The 22,893-nt window shown below is 42.7% G+C and overlaps 1 long non-coding RNA gene across 1 annotated transcript; it reads left to right on the plus strand.

Moving 5' to 3' along the window:
- The first annotated feature begins 8,947 nt into the window (after positions 1 to 8,947).
- On the plus strand, positions 8,948 to 11,931 carry LOC310683974. The gene is made up of 4 exons (XR_014514611.1): positions 8,948 to 9,247; positions 10,310 to 10,451; positions 11,160 to 11,271; positions 11,742 to 11,931. It is a non-coding gene; the product is annotated as an uncharacterized lncRNA (long non-coding RNA).
- Positions 11,932 to 22,893: the final 10,962 nt, after the last annotated feature.

Below are 22,893 nucleotides of genomic sequence, written 5' to 3' on the forward strand. Positions count from 1 at the left end.
GGTAGGCAAAAAACCAAAAGGCCTAAAATTGCCAAATGGGAAAAATTCCTACCAGGCCCCTTGCAGCGATCGAACGAGGACCATAGCAATGTCAAGGAACCTGCCTAAAGGGAAACTGCCTAAAGGGAGGGAGGGTGGGAAACAAAATCAGCTGGCTGGCACGGCAAAAAGAGGGGGAGCCTCGGCCGTGCCAGCCCTAAATATGGCCGGCCACCACCACCACCCCGGCCAGCCCATTGGGTGGATGACGTGGCCGAGGATTCCCCTGATCTCGCGGGGGCCGGGAATAGCCCCTGCGTATGTGGGGTGGGCGTGAAGCCCACAACCCCACCTCCTCCCAAGCTCAGAAGTGGTTTTGGGAAGGTAAACAGTGTTTCCGTGTGCGGCTCTGGCTCGCCAGAGCAGCGATGTCACGCTGGCCACGTGACCCGGAAGTGTCTTTGGGCAGCGCTGGCCCCCGGCCTCTTTGAGTGAGATGGGCGCACAACCCTAGAGTCTGTCAAGACTGGCCCGTACGGGCAGGGGTCCCTTTATGTGGGGTGGATGTGGGTGGCGCTGTGGGTTAAAGCCTCAGCGCCTAGGGCTTGCCGATCGAAAGGTTGGCGGTTCGAATCCCCGCGGCGGGGTGCGCTCCCGTTGTTCGGTCCCAGCGCCTGCCAACCTAGCAGTTCGAAAGCACTCTCGGGTGCAAGTAGATAAATAGGGACCGCTTACTAGCGGGAAGGTAAACAGCATTCCCGTGTGCGGCTCTGGCTCGCCGGAGCAGCGATGTCACGCTGGCCACGTGACCCGGAAGTGTCTTCGGACAGCCCTGGCCCCCGGCCTCTTTGAGTGAGATGGGCGCACAACCCTAGAGTCTGTCAAGACTGGCCCGTACGGGCAGGGGTACCTTTATGTGGGGTGGGCGTGAAGCCCACAACCCCACCTCCTCCCAAGCTCAGAAGTGGTTTTGTCCCTATTTAAATTCATTTTGTTAGTGTTTGACCCAGTTCCACAAACAGTTGAGATTATTTTGAATCCTGATTCTGTATTCCTTGGCATTCTAGCTCCCTGTTTGGTGTCATCAGCAGATCTGATGAGCACCCCTAAGTTCCTTCCCTTTTATAAATATATTTATATTTATATATTTATATTAATATAATATATTTATAAATATAAATATATTGAACAACATGCATTTCTACCTTCAATAGTTCACCTTTAAGAAGTTCCTGTCCAGCTTGAACTCCCTTCTCTTCAAGTATTTCCAGTGCTATTTTTCCCTGTGGGAACACAGGGGTTCGCATACCCCTAAACATTTTTTGAATCTAAGTTTCGAACGACAATAACACCAGTGGTCCTCTAAGCCTGCTCATGTTTTTAAGTGTTTACAATGCTCCTTCAAATGTGCTATAAAATTCCTCCATTCTTTTTTGAATTTATTGTCCTCTTCCCAGCCATTTTCACCATTTCAGCCTAGTCCATTGATTTCATTATCCATTCTTCTTTCGATGGGGTCATTTCTACCTTCCAGCTCTGGGCACATAACATTCTTGTCGCTATCATTGCATGCATAAATAGGACCTTTATCGTCTTTGGAATTTCTTCTCCTATTATACCTAATAAAAAAGCTTCTGGTTTTTAAATAAAAGTTATTTTAAACATTATCTTTAGCTCATTATATATCATTTCCCAATAAGCTTTTGCCGATTTACAGGTCTACCACATAGGTAAAAATGTACCCTCATTATCTTTACATTTCCAATACTTATTCAACATTTTTTGGTACATTTTTGCAAGTTTGACTGGAATTAAATACCATCTATGCATCACTTTCATATAATTTTCCTTTCACGCACAGCATGCTGTTATCTTTAAATCAACCTTCCATAACTTTTGTCATGCCTGAAGCTTTTGAAAAGTACTCTGTAAAGTATTAATTTTCATCATTTAAGATTTTGAGCACCCCCTCGGAAGCAGGGGAAGAGGGGAGAATTCTTTTGTGGACGACTGAGACCTGCAGGACAGTAAAAAGACGACCTAATTCACCACCGTCTCAAGCCTGGGATCGGGCTGTCAAAAGGCTTTATAACTTAAAAAATAACAATAACGGAGGAATGGAGTACATTTTGATGGAAGGATGAACAGAGATATATATATTTAGGTATTGATTTCGTGGTATTCGGAAGGAAAAGGAGCTGATTTGTGATTTTGTAACTGAATTTCGAATTGAAAATAACAAAAAGAAACTGTTGCCGATAAAGGGAGCTTCAGAAACTGCGACTGTTACTTTTTTGAGATGGAAAATTCCATGGAGGCTGTGAAACAAGTGGCCTTGAAGAGCGGTAGATAACAGTGGAAAAACAAGAAGAGCCTGGGAACATGGCTGATAGAATAACAGCTCTGTTGGAACAAATCACAAAGAAAGTGGGCACTCTTGAACAGAGCATCTCTGGTCTGAAACAAAATGTGTCTGTTTTGGTACAGAAAGTGAGTAATTCAACAGGTGCGGTTCAGGAAGTGGAACCAACTTTGCAAGGGCGAGTACTGGAGAAGAGGATGGGACAATCAAAACCTGTTCTTTCTTTGCAAGAGGTATTCCATGTGGAAGCCCTAGTATCAGGGCCTCAAATTGATGGATATAAATTGAAGGTTGAGGTTATGGAGGTTGAAGGACTGACCTGGAGAGGCAGTGCCCCACTTGGACTGAGTAAGGCAAGATGGATGGTTTATATGCTGGAGGGTGGCACTGCGGGAAAGCTCGGAAAAATGGATTTCCGTAATTTCAAAGAGACTGTGGAGTACGCTTTGAAATATCTTCTGGACTATAAATTTAAAAATGGAGCTTGGGCAAGCGTGCTGAAAAGGAGTAAAGGAGATGTTGGGAAAGAAGCCCTTTGGGACTCAATTTTAGGCTTGGAAAGAAACTTGCAGGCAGTTCAGAGAGAAGACTTAAGAGCCTCGGACATAAGGGAACCGGGTTGATGGAATTAATGGTTGACAGAAAAGACTGATAAATTCTGTAGAAAAGACTGGCAGAATCCGAAACCAGGGGGAAGAGATGGTGGAGAAAATTGGGAACTTTTAAAAACAGCACTCAGTATAACATTGTATGATTAAGGACTCTTGGGAGATGGTGGAATGAATTTATTTGGCTTTAGTGGAAATAAGATAAAGATTTGAGCTATTAGGGTTTAAGGGTATATGATATTAGGATTTAAGGGTATAAGATTTAAGGTTTTTTTTCTTTTCTTTTTTTGTCTATTAGACTGGAGCTTGGATAACTTTTTAGATGTTGATGGGAGAATAAGGTTTAAATGGATTAAGACAAATAAGAGTAAGCAGTTAAAGATGGAAAGAACTTGCTGATCTAATTAATAATTTGAATACAAAAAGGGAGGTGGGAGGAGGTTGAGGAAATAAGTTATCGAAAGATGGAATTTGAAAAATGGAAGTGTTTTCTTTTTAAATGTTTTTTTGTTTCCTTTTTTTGTTGGTGGGGTGGAGGGGTGGTGTTTTTATGTATTTTTAAATTTTTACTTTTTCTCTTTTTTCTCCTCTGATTTTACTGTATTTGATCTTTTTTAACTTTCTCTTTGTAGTTGTGGAAACTGGAATAAATATTATAAAAAAAAAAAAGAGTATGTGGGAGCACCTCTAGATAAAGATATTGTAGGTTCAGATTCAAGACATAAAACAACAGGATTCAAGGCCATGATTTATTTGCAATTGCTGGGTTTTGACAGGTCCCTTGAGGCAACTGGGGTTACTGCCCATGAAATCTGGGTTCAGGGCTAAAGGAAGACAGGAGTAGAGTGGAGGTGTCAGGCCGTGAAGATGTGCCTTTGAGATCTTCTGATGAACCTGCTGAGCATCTGGCTTGATTGCAATCTTCTCAGGCTTTTACGTCTTTTTTACTTCTGAGGAGAAAGTAGAGGGCATTCCTCTGAGCGGCCAGTTACCAAGAAGGCAGCAAGCACAGAATTTGAGAGCTGTGAAGGACTTTGGAAGTTATTTAGTCCAGCCTTTTCCCAACACAGGAGTCTTGATGTGGCTGTCTGGACAATTTGCAAACTTGTTTTCTCACTCCAAAACACCACTCTGTTAGGGTTGAGTCCACTGTCCCACTGATTTTATTCTCAGGACTTGCCTCCAAATATTCTCCCAAAATCAACCCTCCTGTAACTTATGCCTGCAAGACCCATGCCTTCCCTTTGGCCAGGAAACGATTATTCTTTGCCATCTTCCAACTGACAGCCCTTCATGGATGTAAAGAGTGCTCTCCTCTCCCCCTTCACTCTTCCCTTCTCTAGGCTAAACCAAGTCTGTGTTGGAGTCAATGAATGGGTGCCAACTTGAATAAAATATGGAGGGCAAGACGATCACAAGGTGTGGCACATGCATACCATTTGTTTTTGGGGTTTTTGTTTGTTTTTATATTTTTTATTTATACAACAAGAAAAACACACACACACACAAATACCAAATTACACACAAATTACAAAAATAACCATAGGCACATAATTTTCTTAGCAAACAATAAAACATCTATTGGTCTTAACACAAAAGACCCAACCTCCCGTCTATTCCATATTTCAAATTCATATTACTTTTTGCCAGTATATGCTTTTATCATAATTAAACTTATTCTCAAGAAATCTAATTTCTTATATCTACCTTGCGAGCATTACTGAAGTTCCTCGAATGCTGCAACAGAATTTAAACTACTATATTTATTTTTCAGATAATCTTTGAAAACCTCCCATTTTGAAACAAATTCCTGTTTTGATTTATTCTTTATTTTTTCTGATAAACCATCTAATTCGGCATATTCTGTCAGCTTTTGGATCCAATCTTGTATAGAGGGGATTTCATTACTCTTCCATTTTGCTGCGATCAAAACTCTTGCTGCCGCCGTCGCATATAAAAAGATACCCTTCCTCTTTTGTGAAATATCCAAATCTGTTATTCCCAGGAGGTAGGCCTCTGGTTTTTTATTGAAAGAAATCTTTAGCATTTTTTGCAGTTCTACATGGATACTCTCCCAGAATACCTGTATTTTCCTACACATCCACCACATATGGTAGAATGTTCCTGATTCACAGCATCTCCAACAATTACTTGACACATTTTTATACATTTTTGAAAGTTTCCATGGTGTTAGATACCATCGATGTTGCATTTTTTGAAAGTTCTCTCTAATCGTATAACAATTTGTGAATTTCCAATTGATCTTCCATAAATTTTCCCATTGGGCCATGGTTATTGAATGGCCAAAATCCTGGGACCACCTCACCATTGCCACTGTTACCTCCTCCTCCTTGACTGTCCAGTCAAGAAGGAGTCAATAAGTTTTTGAAAGAGTTTTTCTTTTAGAATTTACAAGATCAGATTCGAATCGGGAAATTTCTGTTGAGAACCCCTTTTGTTTGTCAGATTTAAATTTTTCAAATAACTGATGGTATTGGAACCAGTCTGAGATGTGCTCTCTTATTTCCTCAAAGTTTTTTAATTTTATTTGGTTATCTTCATTTTTTAGAAGTGTTTTATATGTTGGCCAGCTTTCCTGAGTATTTTTCCGTTTTACTGCTACGGCTTCTATTGGAGAAGTCCACCACGGGACTTTAGGTTCCATCATATTTTTCCCATACAGCAAAGAGTGATTTTCTTATTATATGGTTGGTAAAATTTTTATGAATTTTCGCTTTTCCATATATCAGGTAGGCGTGCCATCCCCAACGGTTGTCAAAACCTTCCAGGTCCAAGAGGTCCGGATCCTGCAACGTGCACCAATCTTTTAGCCAGGTGAAACAGGCTGCCTCGTAGTAAAGTTTTAAGTCGGGTAGGGAAAAGCCTCCTCTCTCTTTTATGTCTATTAAGATCAGGTGTTTAATCCTAGGTTTCTTCCCTTCCCACATGAATTTGGAAATTTCTCTTTGCCATACCTGCTTCGCCCAGTATTGGAATCATTTGAAATAAAAAGATTAATTTTGGAAGCACATTCATCTTTATAATAGAAATCCTACCCAGAAATGTTAATTTTAGTTTACTCCAGGTTACAAAGTTTTTTCTAATCTCTAACCAAGTTTTGGTGTAATTATCCTGAAATAAGTTTATGTTCTTGGGGGTGATCCAAATACCCAAGTATTTCACTTTTGAGGAGATTTTCAGGCTCAATATTTTTTCTAAGTCGTCCTTTTCTTCTGTGGTTACATTTTTAACAAGCTTTTTTGTTTTTGTTATATTCAGCTTAAAGCCTGCCACTTCTCCAAATTCTTTAATCAATTCCAGCACTCATTTCAGACTTTCTTTAGGGTTTTCAGTCATAACAAGTAAATCGTCCGCAAAAGCTTTAATTTTATATGTTTTGTTTCCCAGAGTGATGCCTTTAACAAGCTGATCCTTTCTTATCTGATTGTTCAAGACTTCCATCACCAAGATAAATATCAGTGGTGACAGTGGGCAGCCCTGTCTGGTTCCCTTGTTTATTTTGCACTCCTCAGTAATTCTTCCGTTGATGATCAATTTTGCATATTGTTCCGAATAGATGGCATTTATTCCTTTACAAATATTTTCTCCCAGTCCGATTTCTTCCATTAATTTTTTCATAAATTTCCAGGACACGTTGTCAAAATCATTTTCTTGGGTTAGTACATACACCAATTCTGTTTTCAGATCATAAAGTCTGCAAAACTATATATCCTTTGATCTGACTTTATATTCTTTGTGAGACTTTAATGTGTACAGTATAAGTTTTGGGGAGCAGAGTGGGGGGGAGATGAGGGGGTAGTGAACTTTTACATAGTGTATGCGCAAGGCTTTGGGTCAGCACCATGTGCATATGTTCTCTTTCTGTTATGTACTGAAGTTCTCACCCTGGGCCAGCAGAGGGATACTGTACATAGTTATGTAAATAAGGGATCGAAAGTTACGTTCATTTGGCAGGTTGGTAGTTCCCTGCATCTTCTGCTTTTCCCCTTGTGAAGATGGGGAACAACATTTGCCTGCCTCCAATCTGGTTGATGGCCCCCTTCTCTAAAGAAAATACTGACCCTCTTCTGGTGAATTCTCAGACAGGCATGCAGACAGAAACTGACTTGGTGCTTCCTAAGCAAAAGGGACCATCTAAAACTATTCATTAAAGAGCATCAGTAAAGGGAAACTTTAAAAAGAAGCATACGTAACATATTTAAATAGAAAGATGTTTAAGTAATATGCTGTTAATCACTAATTTAAACACAATTATACACAAAGTTGCATGATAAAATCATTTTCAGAATAAAAGAAAGGGCACTAATAAACACATCGGGCATTTGAAAAGTGCCGTAAAACCCAGCACTCCACTCAGGAGATATTTGCCCACATTTCCTCATCCCTCACAGCATTTCCATCTGCAGTTTCTTTTTTCCAGGTATTTCTGGGGAACAGCCAGGACAGCACTGGGTTGAATCTAACTGCTGAGGGAAAGAGAAAATGGGATTCTTATCAAACTAGTGGTCTTTCACTCTTTCTCCAGGGATGGAAGGAAGTTTGCTTTCAGAGAAGTCAAGAGATGTGTTGAGCTGAAGAACCCACCTTTGGTTATTTAAATATCCAGATTATCAGTATCTTGTTCTTAATCAAGATTAAGATGCTCATTGATGTTTGAAACTCACACACTCGTTCCGCCAGGGACAAGCTGTTACAGGGCACAGGGAGTTACTTCCCCAAAGCACTTCACAGTTCTCATCACCTCATTGGTTCTCCAATGACAAGAGACGTTAGTCATGCAACCGTGTCCTTAAGTACAATGGTACCTCAGGTTAAGAACTTAACTTGTTCTGGAGGTCCGTTCTTAACCTGAAACTGTTCTTAACCTGAGGTACCACTTTAGCTAATGGGGCTTCCTGCAGCCACCGTGCGATTTCTGTTCTTTCTGGGTTAGCGGAGTCTGTAACTTGAAGCATCTGTAAGCTGAAGTGTCTGTAACCCGAGGTACCACGGTACAAGCTGGGGGTTAATATTCCCCCACCAATTTGTGATATTTCAAATGCACCATGAGGCACCCCGATCAGCAGTGGGAGATTAGTGGGGAACTGTGAAGATGATGTTGGGAGGTTACAAGCTGGTTTGGGGGGGCTTCCAAGTCCTGCATTGGGGAGTTTCCCCTGCCCCTTTCCAAAAGCCCTTTGCTTCACGCTGAAGCTCAGCACTTGGGGCTTCCAAAGGGACACGGATCATCTGATAGTTGGTGCTCCAGAGACCCCTTTTACCCTTGCCCAGCCACCTTTGCACCTGTCCATACCTGACCTTAGATAAGATGTGAGGTGATTGGAAAGCTTGCCCAGAATGGGTGAAATGGGGTGGGCCTCCTTGGGGCTGAAGGTTCATCATCTTTGCCATGGCACAATAATGTTTGGAAAAGAAACACATGTTTTGCAGCTTGAAACGAAATGGCAAAATACCCTGCAATGTTTAGCCTGAAGAAGTGCAGAATAGAAAGATGCAGGAACACTCTGCAAAAAAAATATTCAGAAGAAATGCAGGATGACTGCTCCTCGTTGCGTAACATCAACACAACAAGCACACCAAGGATGCTTAATAAAGGCCAGATATGCCCAGTCTCTTTGTAGAGAATGCTATAACAAGAGGCAACCCAGATCTGAAGAGGGAGATTAGTCAGGATTTGCACGTATGATCTTTTTTTTCCATTTATTTCCATTGCTTTTATGGGTCTACTCTGTAGTGGCTCCCCAAGGTTTGCCTGGCACCTTCATTATAGATTTTTAGGCACCGAGCCAAAAGCTCCCTCTTCAAGCAGGCCTTCAGCGGATTAAAAATCTACAGCCTTTTAAATGTATCTGTGGGAAGGTGAATTTATTGTTTTGCTATTTTGATTTACTTATTTACTGGTTTTTAATCCTGCCCTGAGATCTTACAACAAAGGGTGGTATATAAATCTAATCAAACAACAACAACATTACTGGTTTCTGCAGCCACAGCAGGCACTGTGATTCTCCAGCGGCTTAGCTTTACTCTCAAACAGATGCCAACAAGTGATGTGAATGTGTTGTTTGGCCTTTGGGGTGCAGAATCAACAATTAGAAGGCCTTTAGACCAGCAAGTCATGGGAGGCTCCCTAGCATGTCTCCCTGGTCGAGTGAGCACCAATCTTTTGCAGTTGCTTGACTAGGGAACCCATCCAAAGGTAGATTTCTTTGTTTGAGAAGTCTGCCGGCTTCTGCCAAAGCAGTCGTGTTTCATCCCTAGAAGAAACAGCACTTGCTTGGTAAGAAATCCTTCCTTCCTTCCTTCCTTCCTTCCTTCCTTCCTTCCTTCTGCTGGCTCAACTAATAATAATAATAATAATAATAATAATAATATATCTTTATTGTCATTGCCCCCCTCGGGGACAACGAAATTACTTGACTGCTCCATAAAAACACTAATTAAACAATACAGTATGATACAGCAAGGGAGATTAGTTGACTTTCAAAGTCCGGGCTTCCCATTCAGGGCCGAGATCGCTCTGGAGAAGAAGCTGTTCTTAAGACGGCTCGTTCTTGTCTTCATCATCCTGTATCTCCGTCCCGACGGCAAAAGCTCGAAGAGACAGTGACCAGGATGCGATGGATCTTTTACTATGTCCAGTGCCTTCCTATGGCACCTTGTGGTATAAATCTGCTCTAAGGTGGAGAGTGGGCAGCCAACAATGCTCTCTGCTGCCTTAACAACCCTGCACAACCCCATCCTGTCCTGGGTAGTACAGCTTCCGTACCACACACATAAGCCATAAGTGAGCACGCTCTCAATGGCACAGTGATAGAAGGCAAGCAGCAGTTTCTGAGGAAGATGGTTTTTCCTTAGTATTCTCAAAAAGTACAGTCTCTGCTGCGCCTTCTTCACAAGCCCCCTTGTGTTGACACTCCAGGACAGATCCTCTTGTAATTCAATGCCCAAAAATCTGAACGTTGTTACCCTCTCCACACAGACCCCATCAATCAAAAGTGGCTGGACATTCCAAACTAGTGCTGTGCTGAGAATTCCTCCTGCCTTCCACCCATCCCTATCCCAAACAGTCTCCTTTTGTTCATTCTGCAAGCCCTTTTATAATGCTGTGATGTTTTTATTGATTTTATTATCTGTATTTTAACAGATTTTGTTTTAATTCTATTGCAGTTTAATTGCTTATTAATGAAAATCCTTCATATGTCTTAGCTCTCCTTATTTTATTTGTGTTTTGCATTTTTATCTGTAAGCTGCCTTGAGTCCCGGTCTTAGGGGGTGGGGTGGGATATAAATCACCATCACCACTATGATCATGACTCTCCCCCCCCCCTCTCCCTCTTAGCTTCCTTTCAGCTGATCTGAAGCAGGATCCATTTCCATCCACCATGAAGCTTCTGATGATCTTGTTATTTGTTCTGGCTGTCATCTGCAGTGTAAGGACTCTGGTAACCCCAGAGCCGGTGACTTTGAAAAAGAAGAAGCCAGTAAGTATGAAATAAAAAACCATCCTTTCAGACCATTGGTTGTGGCATCCACCTTCCTTGAGAGGCACAATACTTTTTTTCAAATATAATTTTATTTTTCATTTTCAGTTTTTACAAATATTTTGACAAGAAAAACAGAACCTTTGTAGAATTTACCTTCTCCTCGATTTCTCTCATCTCTTTTCTGTGTTTATTTATTTCATATCTTTTTATTACTGCATATCCAATTCAAATATATTTACAGATTCTCCCTTAACCGCCAATATTTTAATTTGTTTAGAATGTGTCTTCAAACAGGCAATAAATTTACCCCATTCTATTTTAAGAAGTCTCTCTTCTTGATTTCTTATTCTTCCAATGAGTTTTGCCATTTCTGCATATTTCCTTAATTTTAATTGCCAATCTTCCTTGAGAGGCACAATATTCTGGTGTGTAACTGGTTAAACAAAACTCCAAACACTGGACACTAAAGTGTTCTGAGGAGCTGTCAAAAGAGCTGTCTGTGTTTCACCTGAAGAATAAATAATTAAGAGGAGCAGCAGTAGCTGTTGGGTGGGGGGTCAGTCTAGATGATGTCCATGGGTCCCTTCTGGGCATGTGATTCTGTACACAGTGAAGCTTAGAATCTAGAAGAAGAAGCTGAAGCAGTCAAACCATCTTTAAATATGTGACTCACACAAATTAAGTGGTATCTCTCCCTACTTAAAGGGTTGTCCTTTTGGTACTTACCGAAGATCAGCTGCTGAGGGAGAAGATATGAGTGGCATTTCAAAGGCTGAGAATGACAAGGACCTCAAGTTCTGATGGGAGCATGGAGCAGGTTGGTTTGGACTGGTAGATTGTGTGGGATGGGGTACAAGGATAATAATTAGTGCATTGAATAATCTCCATGCATCCGTAAATCTGCTTTTGCCTCCCATGATTAAAATTGAGGCCAAAAATTGTTCCTTGCAATCCTAAAGGGCAAGAGTGGATCTCATGGGGTTAAATTATGGGGGAGGGGTGATTTTGATGGAATGCTAGGGGGCAATTTGTGGTGGTAAAAGCAGTGAGACAATAGATGCAATTCCCTAAGGATGGATGTTTGGGGAGGAGAGGGCGAGTCTGCACATAGTCTGGTTGACCGGCTGTGAGTGAGGGTATCATGCTACAGATTTCTGCCATGGGAAGGCATTAGACTAAAAGTCCCACCCAGATCTCAAATTCTGTGATTGCTGCCTGCTTGGGAGAGAAAGTTTCAGCTGATCTCTCAGAGGTATGCCTCCCCTCCCCTCTACTTTCTCCTCACAGGTGAAGAGGCAACTCTGGTCATGGAAAACTGAAAAGCAGACTGGAATCAACCCATATGCTAAGCAGGTTCATCAAAATATCTCAAAGGCCTAATGCATGCCACCTCTGCTTCCTTATTCCTTTAACCCAGAACCCAGATTTCATGGGCACCCCAAACAACACCCCATTGCCTCAGAGAACCTGGCAGAAGCATGAAGTTGAAAATAAATCATGGCCTTCAAACCTGCCGTTTGGTGTATTGAATTTAAACCTACAATATGTCTGTCCAGGAGTGCCAACAGGTTTTTCTGGTCCCACAGACTCTCCTTAACATTGATTGCCTACTTCAGGTACCCATGAAAGAGTTCTAGAACAGACAACATGAAACTTACGTTGTAAACTGGGCAGAATGGGTGTGGGCATCAGGTGGGTTGGAAACCTTTTCAATCCCAACTACCATTGAACCCAACATGTTTTGACTACCTCCCATTTTGACTTTAGGCACTGTCACTGGAACTTAACCCCACCATAAGTTAAGAGTCACCTGTACCTACAAATGAGACGCGTCATCTGCTGAGGAGGTCTCATTCCAAACAGCAATGCAATTTAACAGACGAACCATAACACAGGTAGAATCAATAGCCAGGACAACCTTGGCAAGATGGGGTGATAGGGAGCGTCTGTTACAGAAAGTGTTTGCAGCTTCATTGGGCCAGGAATGGTTTTGTTCCCTGCCTTGTGGTGCTTGAATGAGCTGGACATTGTCTCCACTTTGCTGCACACAGGGAAATCCAGCAGAATTGAGAACACATTGTCTTCTTCCTTGTCACCAAACAGAGGAGCAGAGGCTGTATTGATAGATGCCACATGGACTGCAGGTGGGGGAGGACCTTGGGGTGAAGGAAGACTCCAGCCCTGGATCCTATCCATTGCCCCTCTGTCCATGAAGAGAGCTGCTCAACAGCTCCAGGCCACTACATGGACTCTCCTTGGTGCCTGCCAATCACAGGTTGAGGGGGGTCTCCTCCAGGTGATGCATTCAACTGAGGCTTCCTCCCAATTTCCTTCCACAAAGCTCCGAACTTCAATGTCTAAAATCCCTGGTAGAGGACAAGGATCCTGAGATCACGTTAAGGGTAGCTAAATTCTGTGCTATTGCCAGAAAACTTAGGAAATAAGCTGTGCTCTCATAATAATTAAGGTTTTAAATGATAATTTCAGGTTATATGTTAGTGACTAAGTTTTAATTTATATATATTTTTAACTGTTGCTATATCTGTATTGTCCCTGTTATACCTAATTGCAAATTCAAAGGTATCCCTATCGTGTTTTATGACTTGCTTGATATCGTATGTGGGCTGGAACTGTTCTGTGACCGAAATAATAAAATTCATTCATTCATTCCATAATAATAATAATAATAATAATAATAATAATAATAATAATAATAATAATTTATACCCCGCCCATCTGGCTGAGTTTCCCCAGCCACTCTGGGCGGCTCCCAATCAAGTATTAAAAACAATACAGCGTTAAATATTAAAAACCTCCCTGAGCTCACACAGAGGTCAGAGGATATCTGGCATTTATTAAGCATCCCTACAGGGGATGCTGTGTGGACAGTGCATGACAATTAGCATTCACCCCACATTCCTTCCTGATTATTTGCAGGGTATTTCTACACCTTCCATTTCATTATTTGTCCATGCCACACTTTGCAGGGCATTTTCACGTTGCAGTTCTAGCCACAAAAAGTGCATTTCTTTTCTAAAAATTGTGTGTTTGTGTGTGTGTGTGTGTGTGTGTGCCAGGGCAAGGGCAAGGGCAAGGGTGGCGACCCTCCAGCCCCAATGAAGCCCACTCAGACTCCCCATTTGGTCGGTGACACCATTCTGGGCTAGCCACACCTTTTAGCAAATGCAAAGGTGGCTGGGAGGGGCCAAAGAGAGTGTCTAAAGCACTGACAATCAGCTGATTGGTGGCCCTATGGAAGCCACAACTGTTGAGCTTCAACATGCAGAAAACCAGGAAGTGTCTTTTGATGTTCAGCTGAGCTCTCCCCTCCTCTAGCTTCATTCCATAAGATCTAGCCCTGCTGTCTCTAGACAGAGCAGAAGAGAACAAACCTCCCCCCTCTTCTCTTTGTTGGGTCCTTGTTTTTTGAAGCATGCAATCACCGCTCCCTCTTCATCTTCTCTTCTCCAGGGGGAAACATGCCCAGTTGCTCCAGGTTTTCTAAACCACTAACCGTGTCATTATTTCCATACCTCTGACTGTCTCAAATAACACTTCAAGCTGACAAACACAACAACAGCAGCAGCAGCAACAGCAACAACAGCAACAGCAACTCTATAGTATCTTTATTAACCTCTGAGTCACTCTGGATTTCCCTTCAGATAAGGAAAAACACCACCTAAATTGTAGAATAACATGCAACTATAGCAAAGAGGGGACCCAGTTCCTTAGCATGATGAGCATGGATTATTATTAATATTAATATTATTCCATATGAAAATGAAACACAAAAGTAATATTGATTAAAATATAAATATAAATTAACCTGCCTCCCTCCATGAACTGTATTTCAGGATTCAGAATACATTTCTTTAAAGCACAATAAATTCTACAAGTAGGATTAATAATCTTCTATTTAACATTACATTCAATCTCCTGTAATTTATAAGACTAACTTTTCCTTGACAGCATTCATTGTTTTCTATAACATATAATCAAAACAAATGTCCCCATCAATTAGATCCACCAAATGTTATCTTAATTCGTCTAACTCTTTTGGGTCCTCTTTTTTCTCCTTAAAATACCAAAGTACTGTATGTTATATACATAGTTGGAACTGCTTTACCAGATTCCTGGTTATTTATAAAATCAATGCACAAATGCCAGTCCGCCCCAAACTTGTCTCTTGTTCTTATTACTGTGATGTCTATAATTTTAGCTCATTGCCTACTCTTCATTCTGAGGTCCCAGGGCATGTTGCAACAATTGAAAATGAAGTTGTAAAACTTACAGTTACAAATAGACTTGGTCCTGAATGTGGTATAATCAGCCTCATATAACCAACAACCTTAACTCTAATTAGTGCATGAAGGGGTTGAGACCATAGAGTAAGCTGTCTGTTAGGTCACTCCCCATCACAAAAGGAGGAAGTGTTATCAAACCCTTTGTTCCCCCATTCCACCAGGTGAACTCTACCAGTAAGGATGTCTAACCTGGCTGCTCTAAGCTTAGACCACATAGCTTAAGCAAGCCATCTTTGTGTTTCTATACAAATACAAATAATTTGGAAACTCTCACCACTTTGGAACATAAATCTTACTGCCTGTGTTTTCTTGCTGCAGTATGGAAAAACACGTGAATCTCACCTTTGAAGAGTTTGCAAGTAAACATTTTTTAACTTTGGAAGGAACTTGGTAGGGGGTATTTTAAAGGTCTAACAGTCTATATTTTCATGCTTGACTTTGCTGCTTATTTTGTGATTTTAAATCTCTGCTGGGATTCTCTCACCAAAGTCCTGGATCTAGGCATCCAAGGAATGCTCCCTTTTATTATTTTAACCAGAATCTTTTTTTAAAAACAAAAACAAAACAACAGCAGCAACAACAACAACATTGAAAACGTACATCACAGGTGTCAAAGACCAAGGTAAAGAGGTACGGCTTCACTGCAAACTGTATAATGAGCTTGCCCTCTGTGGGGAGGGAGTTCCACATCTTAGGGGCTGCCACAGAGAAGGCCCTTTCCCAGGCCACCACCCCACGAACCTCTGAGGGTGGTGGAACTACTGATACCAAGAGGGCCCCAATGCACCTGAGAGTTTCTGCAGGAAAGGAGGCAGTATTTCAGTTATTTGGGGCTTGAGCACCTTGAATTGAGCCTGGAAATGAACCACCAAACCAGTGCAGCTGTTTTCAGGTGGGAGTTATATGTGATTTAAACAGAACTCCAGCCTGTAATCTGGACACTGCATTTGGGGACCAATTGAAGTTTCTGAGTTGGAGGTGTGTTAAGTTCCTTCACTCCACACCTGCTGTGACCCTAATAATTATCGGGGACACCCTCAACCCAGCCTCTGGCTAATGCTCCCGTCCTTATTATTTTTAAACCTGTATGTCAAATGCGAAAAAAATGCATTGAACTTGCTCATCTCGTCAACAAGAGCTTTCTTCCTCTCTTCAGTGGGGGGGAGTGAAGCAGCTCTCTCCAAGGTGCTGAAACTGTAATTTCAAAGACTGCTATCGCATTGCCTTTCGGGCGTCTTAACTGTGGGAGTCTCTTATCTTGACACTGCTGTGGAATGGAACAGGAGGCAATATGCGACAAAACAGCACAAATCCGACTCTAGACCAGGGCTGGCTAGATTGACATCTGGTACAAAATCACAACACATCACAAAATCAGCATCACATTAAGCAGAAAGTTTTACCTCCAGTCTACTCAGTGCTTCAAATACTCTCTTTTTTTCAACATTATTTCACTGTGTGTTTTAAAGGATGGATGTTTGCATTTTCACGTTTGTTCAATGGATTGTTAGAATTCATAAATGGCTCAGAAGCCTGCTTTGCCATCAAGTGATATTCATAATTTTATTGATTTATTTCATCTACCAAAATTTATATACTGCTTGGTTGTAAAAAATATATATAAAGAAGCCTCTAGGCAATTTGAAAAGACCCTGATGTTGGGAAAGATTGAGGGCACAAGAAGAAGGGGACGACAGAGGACGAGATTGTTGGACAGTGTTCTCGAAGCTACAAAGTCTGACCAAACTGCAAGAGGCAGTGGAAGACAGGAGTGCCTGGCGTGCTCTGATCCATGGGGTCACGAAGAGTCGGACACGACTAAACGACTAAACAACAAACAACTAGGCAATTTGCAACAATATGAATTAAAACATTAAAGTTATTGATTAAAACAGGTATTAATAATAACTAAAAGATTATTAAAATCGACAGTGGCTAAAAACAATAACAAAGCAGCAACAAAAGCAACAATAACCCACCATGTATCCTTTACATATCTGGATAAAGGTAAAGGTAAAGGGACCCCTGACCATTAGGTCCAGTCGTGACCGGCTCTGGGGTTGCGACGCTCATCTCGCTTTATTGCCCGAGGGAGCCAGCATACAGCTTCCAGGTCATGTGGCCAGCATGACTAAGCCGCTTCTGGCAAACCAAAGCAGCGCACAGAAACGCCGTTTACCTTCCCACCAGAGCGGTACCTATTTATCTACTTGCACTTTGACGTGCTTTCGAACTGCTAGGTTGGCAGGAGCTGGGACCGAGCAACGGGAGCTCACCCCGTCACGGGGATTCGAACCGCTGACCTTCTGATCAGCAAGTCCTAGGCTCTGTGGTTTAACCCACAAAACACTGTGAAGGAACCTGCCAGGTGTCAATAGGCAGGGAGTTCCAAAGTGCAAGTGCTGCCACACTAAAAGATTGGTTTCTTACAACTGAGGAAAAAATATTATGTGCCACCAGTAATAGTAATAATTTTGGGTTTTGTCCAACTAAGTCTCACGCTGTGGCCCATTTAAATTAATGGACATAAGTTAGCCACGGTCCATAAACTTCAGTGTGCTTATTTTGAGTAAGATCAAAATTGAATACAACCCCTTGTTAGCAATGATTCCCAAAGTCTTCATTCCTTACAGGTAGCATTTTTTAATATGCATTGAGCAATCCAATCCGCCCCCCCCCCCGCCCCAGCGTTGTCTTTTCAAAGGCTTACAGAGCTTAGCTGGGAGGCAAATTTGCAGTTGGTCACCCAGAGTTCCCCTTTGCCGTCTCAAACAATAAGCTTGAAGGTAAGCCTTGCAGTTAATTAAATATGCAAATTAACCCGCAGCCCTTCATCGCGTCCGAAAGGCGGGGTTCTCCAGGATCGCACAGCGTAGCTATGTAATTGTGAATGAGCAAGTCTCCTGATGTGTTGATGTCTTGGGAAGTGGCATGCGAGAGGGATCCCCCATAGCACACAGGGCGTGGCAGAGCTCCACACGACACATTCAGTCAAGCCAGTGGAAGGACTGAATGCTATGGCAGTGAGAGCCCATCTCCATGCTTTAGGTCAAGGCTATAGAAGACAGCAAATATACATAGGGTGATATATACTTCCCTTAAAAGAGTCGAACCTGCAGAAAAATGCTTTGTATCCTTTTCATATAACAGGCCCAATATTGTCTTTTTAATCATCATCATCATCATCATCATCATAATTTATTATTTATACCCCACCCATCTGGCTGGGCTTCCCCAGCCACTCTGGGCGGCTTCCAACAAAATATTAAAATACCATAATACATCAAACATTAAAAGCTTCCCTAAACAGGGCTGCCTTCAGATGTCTTCTAAAAGTCTGGTAGTTGTTGTTCTCTTTGACATCTGGTGGGAGGGCATTCCACAGGGCGGGTGCCACTACCGAGAAGGCCCTCTGTCTGGTTCCCTGTAACTTGGCTTCTCACAGTGAGGGAACTGCCAGAAGGCCCTCGGCACTGGACCTCAGTGTCCGGGTAGAACAATGGGGGTGGAGACGCTCCTTCTTCATCATCATCATCATCATCATCATTTGGGTTTTTAAATTAAAATTTTACAGAGATATATCAAACATAAATCATAAAAAATCAAGATTCCAAGGAATCTCCTGGATTTCCATCCACCCCTTTGTGGGTCCTGTTTTTTATCATTTCTTTCTGCATCTTTTATGATAGCTCAAAATCTTTTCCATCTCCATTGTATCCAGAATTCACCCTTAAACTACAAGTGATCCTACTAATCCTACTAACGGTTTTAACTGTTTGCAATGGTCTTTAAGATAAGTTATAAATTTTCCCCATTCCTTATTAAAATTTTGGTCTTCTTGATTTCTGATTCTTCCCATCATTTTAGCCATTTCAGCATAGTCCATCAACTTCATCTGCCATTCTTCTCTGGTGGTGACTTTGTCCTCTTTCCATCTCTGGGCCAATAACATCCACACAGCCGTGGTCGCATACATAAATAGTCTTTTCTGCTCCCTTGGGATTTCAGCACCGGGCCCAGTATTGTCTACACTGACTGGCAGTAGCTCGCCAATGTTTCTTTCACAGCACTACCTGGCTGCAGACTTTTAGCCTTTGGCTAAAGTCTCCAATTTAAGTGCTCTAAACAAATACCTTGTTAAGTGAACGATCCTTCAGAAGTACAACTGGCTCCCCCTTCAGACTTCGCTGGTTGGGACAGTGCCAGATGAGCAGGCACAATGTCAGGAGTGGTGCCCCACTCCCTGCAAGCAGATTAAGGTTTTGCACATGGAATAACTCTCAGAAGGCACCGCAATAGTGTGTGTGTGTGTGTGTGTGTGTGTGTGTGTGTGTGTGTGTATCAGGGAAAAGAAACTCAATTTAACATCCTACTGGGACATCTTAGGTAACTTCCTCTCATTTCCAGGCCTCCAGTTATTGAGTATTTAATATTTACATTGCAATCACGAAGAGGACAATATTCTTTAAAACCTCTATTTATATGCAAGTGCAATTAGCTTTCATACGCTCTTTTTTAATAAAAATAATAAGAATAACTTCAGCAGCCAGGCCTTGGATACCCTTTGCTTCATTTCACATACTTAATATTCACAACAGGAAGCACAGCAGTAGTTTTAAAAATTAAAAAATAGCAACAGGTGCCATCGTGGTGCAGATGAAGAGGGAAGCAGGGGCCAGTGGGGTGTTTGTGGATGCAGAAAAACAAACCTAGGCATTGCTCTCAAAAGATTTCCAGCCTAAGGGGGAGATTGGCAGATTACAGAGCCTCTGTTGCACATTAAAGAGAGATGGTTTGAATTGTGTATGGGCTTAAAGCAGTCTTCCCCAACCAACCTCCCTCCCTGGCCATTGTGACAGTATCTTGAGGGCCCCAGGGTTCTCCAGCCTTGCTCAATCCAGATCAGCCTTCAGTGCCTGCCAGATCTTTTGGACTACTGCCTCTATCCGCCCCAGCCAGCACAAGCATCCGGAGGGTGCCTGGTTGCCTAAGGCTGATGCAAAAGAAAGAAGTATGTGAGGTTTCATTGGTAGATCAATAAAAAAGAGGCTAGCTGCTAGATCAGGCCAGTTGCCCATCTAGTCCAACATCCTATTCTCACCGTGGCCAACCAGATACCTGTAGGAAGCTCACAAGCAGGACCTGGGTGCAACAAGAACTCTCCCAGCCTGCAGCTCCCAGCAACTGAAATTCAGAAGCAAATTGCCTTCCACAGTAGAGGTAGAACACAGCTATTGCGGCTTGTTGTTTAGTCGTTCAGTCGTGTCCGACTCTTCGTGACCCCATGGACCAGAGCACGCCAGGCACTCCTGTCTTCCACTGCCACCCGCAGTTTGGTCAGATTCATGTTTGTAGCTTCGAGAACACTGTCTAACCATCTCGTCCTCTGTCGTCCCCTTCTCCTTGTGCCCTCCATCTTTCCCAACATCAGGGTCTTTTCCAGGGAGTCTTCTCTTCTCATGAGGTGGCCAAAGTATTGGAGCCTCAGCTTCACAATCTGTCCTTCCAGTGAGCACTCAGGGCTGATTTCCTTAAGAATGGATGCGTTTGATCTTCTTGCAGTCCATGGGACTCTCAAGGGTTTCCTCCAGCACCGTAATTCAAAAGCATCAATTCTTCGTCGGTCAGCCTTCTTTATGGTCCAGCTCTCACTTCCATACATCACTAGCTATTGCGGCTAGTAGCCATCAATAGCCCTCCCCTCCTCCATGAATTTGTCTCATCCTCTTTCAAAGCATCCCAGTCGGAGGCCGTCACTATATCTTGTGGGAGTGAACGTCATCATTCAACAATGCTTTTTAATTACTCCTGGATTAAAACCCAGAAGCAGGCTTTCAAAGGACACAGCACGACAAAAGAAAACAACAGCAATCAACCTAACAAAGAAGAGTGGAAGGAAGTTTGCAATGTCTGGGGCCACGTACCCCAGTGGCAGTCAGGGGTATAAATATACTGAGCTAAGAGTGTGTCTGAACACAAGAGCCACACTGCATTTCCCAAAAGCCCTTGGGAACACATGGCAGTTTAGACATGGATCTGCACAGAAGGGTATCTCTGTCCCAAGAGGAAGAGCACATGTGTTCTGTTGCAGTTAGATATCACAATCAGGCAGCCCACTGGAGAATGTTATTATCAGATCCTGGGGTGAAGAAGAGGTCCCTGGGTAGACAGGCAGCAACACCAATGGGGCAGCAAACAAAGCAGTATCCAGGGCCCATCCAAGATCAAAGTCCAAGTAAGCAGAGTCCAGGTTAGTGTCAATGTCAGAGCAGTCCATGGTTGGGTTGTGCATAGAAGTGATACAGAGACTTTGTTCCAACAACTCTTCTATTTCTGCCCTGGGGTTTTTGATGTGGAGCTACGAAAGCCACACCCCAACTCCTGTCAACTCCCTTCTCTTCAGAGGTCTCCTTAAGAGGAAGGCCCTACTCCCAATGAGTCCTTACCTGTAGTTGGGCATTCCTCTGGCTAGTCTGAGTTCCCATCCACCCTTCCCTTGGGCTTGGGACCAATTCTCTTTCGATGAATGAATCTTTACAGTGATTCCTCGGGTTACATGCACTTCAGGTTACAGACACTTCAGGTTACAGACTCCGCTAACCCAGAAATAGTACCTCAGGTTAAGAACCTTGCTTCAGGATGAGAACAAAAATCGTGCTCCGGCGGTGCAGCAGCAGCGGAAGGCCCCATTAGCTAAAGTGGTGCTTCAGGTTAAGAACCGTTTCAGATTAAGAACGGACCTCCAGAACCAATTAAGTTCTTAACCCGTGGTACCACTATATTTGCATCAGCCATAGGCCATAGCAACAAAAGAACATTTGCAATATACACAGAACAGAAATAAAAAGTTGATTATATAAAACACAGTTTAGGGTCCTGAATCAGCAGTCAAATGGTGGGTCTTATTCTGATTGCCCCAGCTAAAAACCTTGCAACCTTTGCTGCCACCTGCTCATCTTGATCTGCCAAGAGAAAGGACACTGTGGCAGTGGTTGGGCGACCCGGAATGGACAATAAAAGAGGGGTGATAATCTCATTCCTCAAGTCTTTATAAAGAGTGCAAGCCAGAAGGGCACGCACCACCAATTCGGTACTGCCATCTCCACAGGGACATAAGCGTTTTTCGTGTGGAATCTGTTGGAATCATCCCTCAAGTATAATACATTCAATCTTGCAAGAGTAAAAGTGCGTCTATATTTTGGAATTGCTAGGTTATGCAGATTGGATGCCAGAGAATCAAAATGGGAAGGCATGCCTTTCTCTGATGTCATTACAGATAAGGATTGAGCTGTATATAGCAAATAAGCAAAGGGGAAATGGCTGCTGAGCTGCAATCACCATTGTGAGGCCTGAGGAGGTGATGATGATGATGCCTCTCCAGCTGCTGTTATTGGCTGTGGACGCCCTGTGATGTCACATAAGCACATGGCAACTCAGTGGATATACAAAAGCGGCCCAAGGGGAAACCCAAGGCAAAGCTTGAAAAGGACACAGTGGACAACAGTTGTGTTATTCAGTACTTGGTGATCTCCTTCTGCATGGAGGCAAAGTGTCAAATGAAAGGAGGCCATCATCCGTCAATGAGATGCTGTGGAGCAATGAGAAGGCAAGTGTACCTGCTGAGCAGGACTGCAGCTTGAAAGCAGTAGATATCCATGGTTAGAAGCCAATGATGGACCTGGCAGAAGCTGTGATTAGCATGTGGAAGCCCGGGATGCCACAGGGCTGAAGGAGGCTGAAGTTTGTGCACGTAAGCTGATTGAAATTCACCTTCAGAAGGCTATTGACAAAAGCTGTGTGGATATTTGTGGGCTAATGCTGGGGTAAGTATGGAGAGTGGACATAGGTCACATCCCAGACAAGGTATGCCTGGGAATTGCATGTTCAGATAGGGGTGTAGGCTGCCCTTCAGGCTCTGGGCGAATGAACCACTGGATATTCATGGGTTGGAGCCAACGGAGCCAGCGGATATGGCTGTTTCTGCATATATATTTTTAATAGTACTTATATAAAATATATTAGTTTGCTGGCAGTTGTGCAGAGCATTTTGCATGAGTAAATGTCAACCTGTACTGGTTATTGGAGCTGCATTTGAGAAAACAGCTATGAAAATTGTTTTTAGAAGATTTAAGCAA

The sequence above is a fragment of the Podarcis tiliguerta genome (assembly GCF_965153285.1).
Source record: "Podarcis tiliguerta genome assembly, chromosome: 8".
Classification (NCBI taxonomy): domain Eukaryota; kingdom Metazoa; phylum Chordata; class Lepidosauria; order Squamata; family Lacertidae; genus Podarcis; species Podarcis tiliguerta.